Consider the following 10,165-nt stretch of genomic DNA (forward strand, 5'->3'; position numbering starts at 1 on the left):
TATCTGTGCCTTGACATTTATTGGTTGGGAGACTTTTATTGACTCTGTTTCCTTAGGGATTAAATGTCTAGTTAAGGATTATCTGATCTTCATTTAATGTTGGTAAATTGTATCAAGAAAATTATTCATTTGTTTTATATTGTAGATTACAGTTTTTAAAGTGTGACCTAAAGATTCTTTGGCTTTTCTTGATGTCTGTTGGTATGCTCCCCCTTTCTTTTCTCTCTCTTCTTCCTCTCTTTCTTTCCTCCTTTCTTTCTTTCTTTCTTTCTTTCTTTCTTTCTTTCTTTCTTTCTTTCTTTCTTTCTCTCTTTGTTTTTCTTTTTTGTTTTTTTTTGTTGTTGTTGTTTATTTTGCTTCAGCTGCTGTTTATTGACATTCAAGTGGACACTACAGCAACAAGCCTGGAGACTGCAGAATACAAGGTGGAGAGTGGAGTATCTGCAGTGACAGCGGTGGAGTGCATGAGGAGTGGAGAGGCCAAAGTTGTTGGGAAAGCAAGTCAGGGTCAGGGCCAAATGTCATTACACTGGAACCATGACCCCCACCCCCTCAGCCCCTACTCTTGCTATCTCTTGACTCCAGGCTAGGTAGGGCTGGGAATTCTCTGGACAACTTTCTACAAGAGCAAAGTACACGAAGATGATGCTGCCTTTTTGCAATAAAGTCAGAGGGTTTCAATTCTGCATTCCTCCTTCACCCTTGGTGCAGATAGGGTCATGAAAAATAGCCATGCTTCAGGGGCATTAATTTTCCCTTGGTGTCCCAGCCCACCAGTGCCACACTATGGCCCAGAGTGAGCACTACAAGCATTGCTGGCCTAATGGATAGGATAGGGGAAGGGAAGGGACAGGGGATAGAAGAGTGCTCCAGAGGGCCATCAAAGTACAGGCACTACACACATGGTGTTGTGAAGCCAGAGCCAGGGTGTTACCCAATCAGCAAAATGACCATACATCCCTTTTTGAAAAAGCCTCGGGCCTTACCAACATCCATGGCCAAGTTTACACAAAGGTCAACATCCTCAGTCCAGGCATCCTGTACGGCATCCTTACACAAGCACAGGAAACATGCCAAGGTACAGATGGGTCTGGCGAGCAGTCTGGGGATTATGCATCACAGCAATGATAGGAGCCTGAGGGTGGTACCTGGCAACTTGGTGAGCACTCCTGCTAGACTCCATCAGAACTATCAAAGCTGTCACTAAACATTTACAAGAAGCCTCCACAATGCCCATGGCCATGGCCTCTATGAGATCTGTGGATTGGCTGGAGGCTTGCACAAGCTCTTCAAATAGCAGAAGGTAGAACATGGCTTCCTCAGCCTCCAGCAGGTAGTCCCCTTTGGCTGTTTCTACCGACAGCATGATACAGTCTGCTCCATATAGGACTGCATTGGACACATCACTGCCTTTAGCATAGGTGGAGCATGATGTCTTGATCATGCTCTCCAGCATCTGTGTGGCATAAATGACAGGCTTCCCAGCTCGGTTGCATCATCTGATAATCATCTTCTGAACCAGGGAGACCATCTCTGCATGCTTTCCCCTTTTCATTTCTGATTTTGTCAATTTAGATATTCTGTCTCTTTTAGTTTGTTTGAAGAAAGGTTTGCTTATCTTCTTGATTTTTCTCAGAGAACCAGCTTTTTGTTTCATTAATTCTTTGTACTGTCATCTTTGTTTCTATTTTACTGTTTTCTGCCCTGAGTTTGACTATTTCCTACCATTTTACAGCTCTGGAGATGTTGTTTCTCTTTGTTCTAGAGTATCAGGCATGCTATTTTATTGCTAGTTTGAGATTGCTCAAATTTTTTATATAGCCACTTCGTGCTATGAATTTTCCTTTTAGCACTGCTTTCATTGTTTGCCATTAAGTTTGGGTCTGTTTTCATTGAATTCTAGAAAGTCTTTAATTTATTTATTTCTACTTTTACAAAGAAGCCATTCAGTAAGGAGTTGCTTGTTGAAGTCTAACTTTAATTCAGTTGTATAATAGAATATAAGGGGCTATTTCAATTTTCTTGTATCTGTTGAGACTTGCTTTGTGACTGAATATGAGGTGGATTTTGGAGAAAGTTCCATGAGGTACTGAGAAGAATGTATATTCTTTTGTGTTTGGGTGAAATGTTCTGTAGATATCTGTTAAGTCCCTTGGTTTATAATTTATGTTTGCTCCAGTGTTCCTCTGTTTAGTTTTTGTTTGGATGATCTGTCCATTGGTAAGAGTCAGGCATTGATGACCCCCATTATCATTGTATGAGAATTGATGTGTGATTTAAGCTTTGTAATATTTCCTTTGCAAATCTGAGTGTCCTTGTATTTGGAATATATGATAACAATAGACAAATAATCTTGGTTGATTTTTCTTTTGATGAGTTTTAAGTATCCTTGTCTATCTCTTTTGATTAACTTTTGCTCAAAGTCTATTTTGTTAGATATTAGAATTGTTACGCCAACTTGTTTTTCAGGTCCTTTTGCTTGGAAAATCTTTTCACAATCTTTTAATCTGAGGTAATGACTTTCCTTGATGTTGAAGTGTGTTTTTTGTATGTAGCAGAAGGATGGATTCTGGTTTTATATTCATTTTAAGGGAATTGAGTACATTGATATTGGGAGATATCCGTGAACAATGATTTTTAATTCCTGTTATTTTGTTGTGGTGGTGATTGTGTGTGTTTCCTTTCTTTTTGGCTTTGCTGATGTGAGATTATTTATTGTCTATGTTTTCATGGGTGCTATTAACCTCCTTGGGTTGGAGTTTTCTGTCTAGTACCATCTGTGGGGCTGGATGTGTGGATAGATATTGTTTAATGTTTACTTTTCTCAAAATATCTTGTTTTCTCCACTTATGAGAATTGAAAGTTTTACCGAGTATAGTAGTTGGACTGGCGTCTGTGGTTTCTCAGCATCTGAAAGACATCTGTCCAGGTCTGTCTGGGTTTTAGAGTCTCTGGTTGAGAAGTTGGGTGTAATTCTTTCTAATAAGTTTGCCTTTACATGTTACTTGGCATTTTTTTCATTGCAGATTTTAATATTATTTCTTTGTTCTCTGTGTTTAATATCTTGAGTATTATGTGGCAAGAGGACTTTTTTTTCTCATCCAATTTATTTAGTGTTCTATAAGCTTCTTATACCTTTATAGACATCTTCTTCTATGGTTAGGAAATTTTTCTTCTATGATTGTGTTAAAAATATCTTCTGGATCTTCGAGCTGTGGTTTTTCTCTTTCTCCTATTCCTATTATTCTTAAGTTTGGTCTTTTCATAGTGTCCCAGATTTACTGAATATTTTATATCAAGAATTTTTGAGATTTAATGTTTTCTTTGACTGATGTATCTATTTCTTCCATCACACCGTGAATGGCCAAGATTCTGCATTTCATTTCTTCCATATTGTTGGTGATGCTTACTGAGATTATCTCTGGCATTCTCTCAGTTTGTGTTTTATTTATTGCTTTTATTTCCATTTTCCAATTTTGAGCAGACTTATTTTTTTTTCTTTCAATTTTTTGTTTTTTCTTAGTTTTCTTTAAGGAATTTATTATTTTCCTCCAATTTTTGTTTGTCTTTTCTTTAATTTCTTTAAGTGATTTATTAATTTCCTCTATAAGGCACTCTATCATCCTTATAAATTTGGCTTTAAGGTTATTTTCTTGTGCTTCATCTGTGTTGGAATATTCAAGGTCTGCAGTAGCAAGATGACTGAGTTCTGATAGCAATACTGCTGTTGATTGTGCATCTAAGCATCTGGGGTTGGGATGATGATAAGTCTACTTGCTGATTTCTGAGTTAATCTTTGTTGAACATTTTTGTTCCTTTGGTTTCTGTTCCCTCTCTGGTCTTTAAGATGGTATGGCTTTTGATTGAGTAGAAGATCTCTCACCAAGTTATGGCCTATACTTCTGATTGCTGGACACCTTATTGTCAATCAGGGAGGTTCCTTCTGAACTGGGGGTTAGAGGTCTGACAGAAGGCATGACCTATGGTTTAGTCAGGGGTCTTGGTGTTCCGGGTGTTCCTGTGGCCTCTGGTGGTGTGTATGTGCGGGTCTGCCTGAGGTGTAGACCATATAGGGTGATGAGGAGAGGAAGGCCTGTTAGGGTAGATTGTATAAGCACTGGGAGTGTTGTCCCCAGGCCATGAGTAGGATCTTACCTGAAGATTTGGGAGCCAATGTGGCCTCCTGTAGGAAAAGGGTCAAATTTTTTTAATAGTGCAGAATTTTTTTTAAATAAAATTGAATTCAACATTTTGTTCTTTTGTGAAATTTTCTTTTGAATTTCTACCTCACTGTTTACATTTGATGTTTGTTTTATATGCATGATACTATCTTAACATATTAATCACAGGTATTTTAAATTCTTTACCTGATGAAAACAAAATTTCTATTATGTTTAAAACGTCTGATACCTGCTTTGTCTTTTCAGAATTTTTTTCTTTTTAATTTATAGGATACTTCATAACATTTGGCTGTTGAAAAGTGAATACTTTACCTTTAATATGTATGTATATATATAATGCAAATATCAGAATATGTACATATGTACATATCTGAATATGTATATAAAACACATACATGTAAGCATAATAAAATCATTTATTTAATATAAATTATGGTTATGCTTGGCCTAGGGAGAGTGATATCCTGAACATTTGAACTTCATAAATATTGTATCCAGCTGTGCTAACTTGTTTCAAAATATTACCAGGATATTACACATTTAAGAGTTATTCATTTGGATAGAAAGGTTGTAGCTTATTCATTTTTATGGAACTTTTGTGTGTGTGTCAGAACATCTCCATATGTAAGACAGTAGTTATTTCTTATTCTCTGCCATTATAGTACTTCTATGACCTTTACTGTAGACCTTTTTGGTTTAGTGTTTATAGGAGGTTGCTTGCTAAGAAATGAAACTCTTCACTCAAGCAGCAATCAATCCATTTATTATCATCATTCTTTCATTCTCCTTCCCTGCTTTTCAGATTGGGAGGCTACAGTTGATCTCTTTTAGTGTCTCCTGATTTCTCTGGCTGTTGAGATCCATTATGCCTCTCTAGTGATTTTTTTCCACTTTGTTTGCTATAATTTTAAACTTGAGGATTCCTATTTGGATTTTTTTTTAAACAATTTCAATCTAACTGTTAGGGATTTCTACCTAGTAAAAATATGGTCCCATGCTTTCTATGTGATTTTCTTTATCTCTCTGAGTGTATTTAAAGTGACTGAGTTATAGTATTTGTCTGACACATCAGAACTTCCTGTGGGACAGATTTTACCAAGTTTCCCTTTTCTGTTTATAGCTAATACTTCCTTGTAGAGGAATTTTAATTCAGAAACATGGCTGCTCCAGCAAGGGATCAAATCCAAAGACCTTTTAAATCTATATAATCTGGCTGGAATACAGACATGCCCTTAGTATTAACCTTTAATTTGTAACAATGAAGGTAAGGTTAGTTTGTAGAAGAAAGCAGCCATGTTTGAAAGTGAGGTCTAATTCAGAGTTAGACAAAGTAATGAATCAGAAAAAATATTTGACAGAATGAATCAAATATGCCAAACTCTCTCCAAGAACAGAGGAAAGTGAGGTTACTTAAAGGCAGTTAGAAAAATGTGTGTGTGTGTCTGTGTCTGTGTGTGTGTGTGTCTGTGTATGATAGTTTTACTGGGACAGTTTTCTGTTCAGTTTTACAGAAATAGGTTGCAGAGAGAGTAAGCTAGACACAGGTGAAGACAGAACAAGTCAGAGAATGAGAAAGAGCCAGAATATTAGAACAGATTGCCAAAGTTAGTATGAGACCAAGCAGAGCAATTCAGTCAGAAGCTGAGAGAGGCAAGAATGAATCAGTCAGCATGGAAGATTACATTTGTATGGATGCTAGGAGATTCCAGTCCTAGGGCTAGGGATAGTTAGAAGAGATAAAAACTGGTCTGGGCTTAGCCCAAGCCATATATTTGCACAGCTTGAGTACAGCTTTCATCTCATCCTTTCATCTAATGAAATAAAAGTGACATTTACAGTTCCTATGTTAGTGAAATACCTATAATTATGGTAGTTATATGCAACATTAAAAATCAGATTCTCTCTCATTTATTTATGATTGTTTATCTAAACTTTTTGTTATTGATGTTATTGAACAAATTCTGTTAAATCTGTGTCCATCATTGAGTAGTATAGAAATTCATTTCTTGTCATCTAGTGTTCATCTATTTATACAACAGAGAATTCTGTAAACAACTGGAACAAGATAAAATGTTTAACGATTTTGAAGGTGAACATTCTTAGAAAATGTGCTGGGGAGAGCTTCAGCTCATTGCCAAGAACCTCATGATTCTGCTTCAGTTTTGCTTTCTAGGCAGGTAGAATCTGACAGTGATTCAATGATGAAGCCTAATGCTTTCTTGGGTCTTTTCTTAGCATGTGCACAACTGCAAGCATGCAAATGATTCAGATCTTGGAACTGCATAAAATTCAGTGCACACCAGTCCCTAAATTATTTTTCTTCTCTTTTTAATTAATTAATCAAAAGTTGCACATCAGCCCAGGAGCTATCTGGATTTGTAAATGAAGCACACACCACACCACACACACACACACACACACACACACACACACACACACACACACACATCAATTTTTGACATGCTGTGACTAGCTAGTTTAAAAGCTGAACAGTTCTAATCCTCCCTGTGGCTAGCACATATGTCCCTCTTGTAATCATGGCTTAATGCCCTCTAACCTTCTAATTCTATATTTTACCATTGTTGCCGTGGCTCCTTCTGGGATGTTCCCTAGTGTTTGCTGCCCAAGAAGCTTCTGGGCAGCCCTTGGGGGACCATATTCCTTGTCACCTACATTTTGGGTGATTTTTCTTCTGCAGCACTAAATCTGATCTGTCTCCCTCCAAACCATGGCTATTCCTCTCTCTGTCCTCTCTCTATATTCCAAGCCCACACAAATCTCAAGGTCCCACCTCAATCTACATGCTCAGGCATTGGCCATTGGCTCTTTATTGATTGATGAAAAACTAGTTGGGGACAAGGCCCTTCAGCATTTGGACACACAGATTCTTGATTTTGGAGGCCAGATTAATTCAAAGCATTAGAACTAATTCCCAGCATAGTCCATTCATGCAGAATAATTTCTGCTTACTTTGATAGACCAGCTCCCTGTATTAGAAATGGGAAGGATTTTGAACTGCTCCATAGAAAATGAGTATGGTTATAGCACAACTAGTCTGAGATATAATCATTGTGTCATTGTTCAAGTATTCCCTAGTAAGCTTTAGGTAACTCTAAGTTTTGTTGTTTTGAGAAAAGGTTAACTAACCTTTTTGTAACTTCATTCTTCTTCTTTTCATATGAGAGGAGGGAGACTTTCAGAATCTCAACTGCACCATTTTCCTATCATACCCTTAGTTTATAAATCAATTGCTGAAAGAAACATGAACTTTTCTATTTATAGACTTGTCTGCTTTTTTACTTTGTCCTTAGTAATTTTTGGAATGAGTAGTTAGATATATTTACTAGCCAAGACAAGATATGTCTTTTGTCATCCTGGTATAGTTGACCATCATGAAATACTTATCTTTTCTATAAGAATATTTTGTGCCTTAAATTCAGTTTCCTTTGCTGTCAGGGTATAACATAGCAGCTAAAAATTCCTTAGACCTTTTGTGTCTAATTTCTCTAGCTAGAATTTCAAGTACTATATTAAATAGATAGAGAGAGAGTGGGCAGCCTTGTCTAGCCCCTGATTTTAGTGGGATTGCTTCAAATTTCTCTCCATTGAGTTTGAAGTTGGCTACTGGATTTCTGTATATTGCTTTTATGATGTTTAGATATGGGCCTTGAATTCTTGATCTTCCAAGACTTTTAACATGAAGGGATGTTGAATTTGTAAAATACTTTTTCAGCATCTAATGAAATGATCATGTGTTTTTTTTCTTTGAGCTTGTTTATGTAGTAAATTACATTGATGGATTTCCATATATTGAATCATTCCTACATCTCTGGGATGAAGTCCACTTGATTTTGGTAAATGATAGTTTTGATGTGTTCTGGAATTCCACCTCACACCAGTCAGAATGGCTAAGGCCAAAAACTCAGGTGACAGCAGATGCTGGTGTGGATGTGGAGAAAGAGGAACACTCCTCCATTGCTGGTGGGATTGCAAGCTAGTACAACCACTCTGGAAGTCAGTCTAGAGGTTCCTCAGAAATTTGGACATAGTACTACTTGAGGACCAGCTATACTTCTCCTGGGCATATACCCAAAAAGAGGCTCTAACATATAACAAGGACACATGCTCCATTATGTTCATAGCAGCCATTTTTATAATAGCCAGAGCTGGAAACAACCTAGATGTCCCTTAACAGAAGAGTGGATACAGAAAATGTGATACATTTACACAATGGAATACTACTCAGCTATTAAAAACAATGACTGCACGAATTTGTAGGCAAATGGATGGAACCTGAAAATATCATCCTGAGTGAGGTAATTCAGTCCCAAATGAACACACACGGTATGTACTCACTTATAAATGGATATTAGTCAAAAAAATTTGAATACCTACGATACAATTCACAGACTATATAAAGCTCAAGAAGGAAGACCGATGTGTAGATACTTCAGTACTTCTTAGAAGGGGGATCAAAATACTCACAGGAAGAAATATGGAGACAAAGTCTGGAGCAGAAACTGAAGGAAAGGCCATCTAGAAGCTGCCCCATCTGGGGTTCCATCAGTAGTCAAACCCAGATGCTATTGAGGATGCCAGGAAATGCTTGCTGACTGGAACCTAATATGGCTGTCTCCTGAAAGGCTCTGCCAGAACCTGACAAATACAGAAGTAGATGCTTGCAAACAATCAATGGACTGAGTGTTGGGTCACCGATGTAGGAGTTGAAGAAGGTACTGAAGGGGCTGTGGGGGTTTGCAGCCCTGTGTGGGCAGCAAAACTGTCAACCAGAAAGACTCCCACCGGAGCTCTCAGAGAACCGTACCACCAACCAAAGCGTACACATGGAGGGACCCATGGCTCTGGCTGCAAATGTGGCTGAGGAAGGCCTTGTTGGACATCAGTGGGAGGAGTGGCCCTTGGGCCTGAGGGGGTTTGATGCTCCAGTGTAGGGGAATGCCAGGATGAGAAGGCGGGAGTGGGCAGGGGGAGAGGGGTGACAGGGTGTTTCGGGAGGGGAGACCTAGAAAGGGGATGACATTGAGATGTACATAAAGAAAATACGCAATAAAGAATTCCTTTGACACTGATATATTTTTACATCTTTTTCAAATTCCTGAAAATTTCATGGTAACCTGTTAATCATGTTATTATATTTAACATATCACTGTAACATTAATCAACTCATTGTTGGTTTTGAAATGTCTGCTGTTATGTGTTAATTTTTTGCCTGTATTCCCACCTATGAGTCATGTGCATGCAGTACCTCTAGATGCTAAAAGATGGCAATAGAACCTTGGAACTGAAGTTTATGAAGCAGCTGTATGTGTGCTGGGAATCAAAGCTATTTCCTCTATAAGCACTGAAGTACTGTAGATCCCTGAGCCATCTCTTCATACTCTCCACTGTCTCATTTTAAGGAGGCTATACTTTTTTTTATTATATATGGCATGTGTAGCTGATTTAAGTATACTTGAAGTTATCTTTCACCTTATAATTTATTTTATTTCTTTCTCTCTTGATTTTTCTTTTAATTTAGCTTTCTGTGATTTTAAGCTTTTTAGTTTTTGTCCCCATTTTCCCTCTGCTAGTACGCTCATCAAAATTCATTTGCTGATCAATAGTTTTAATAGCTGTTAAATACATTTGTCTTATTAATTTCTAGTACATACTTCAAGAACTTACTCTCTGAAAAAACATTAAAAACCTTTAAATCACTTAGCTTTTCATTATTGTTTTCGTTGTCATAATCACTACCATCATCTTATCACTTCGGTAAATGTATTTTAGTGTTTTTACTTCCAATATGGATTTTTATTTCCTTACTATACTATCATGTGTGATTGCTAATCTTGGTTGTTAGGTAGAAAATCCCAGGAAAAGGGAGCTTCATTTAAAGAGTTTGTCTTTAACACACTGGCCTGTCGGAATGTCTGAGGGGCATTGTCTTGATTGATGATAAATGTGGAACTACCCACTGTGAG

General features: G+C 37.4%; 1 pseudogene; it reads right to left on the reverse strand.

Annotated features, from left to right (window-relative positions):
• Window positions 1-894: 894 nt before the first annotated feature.
• On the reverse strand, window positions 895-1,555 carry LOC116085185 (annotated as a pseudogene).
• Between the last annotated feature and the right edge of the window lie 8,610 nt (window positions 1,556-10,165).

This window comes from Mastomys coucha, unplaced genomic scaffold (genome assembly GCF_008632895.1).
Source record: "Mastomys coucha isolate ucsf_1 unplaced genomic scaffold, UCSF_Mcou_1 pScaffold9, whole genome shotgun sequence".
NCBI classification, from domain to species: Eukaryota; Metazoa; Chordata; class Mammalia; order Rodentia; family Muridae; genus Mastomys; species Mastomys coucha.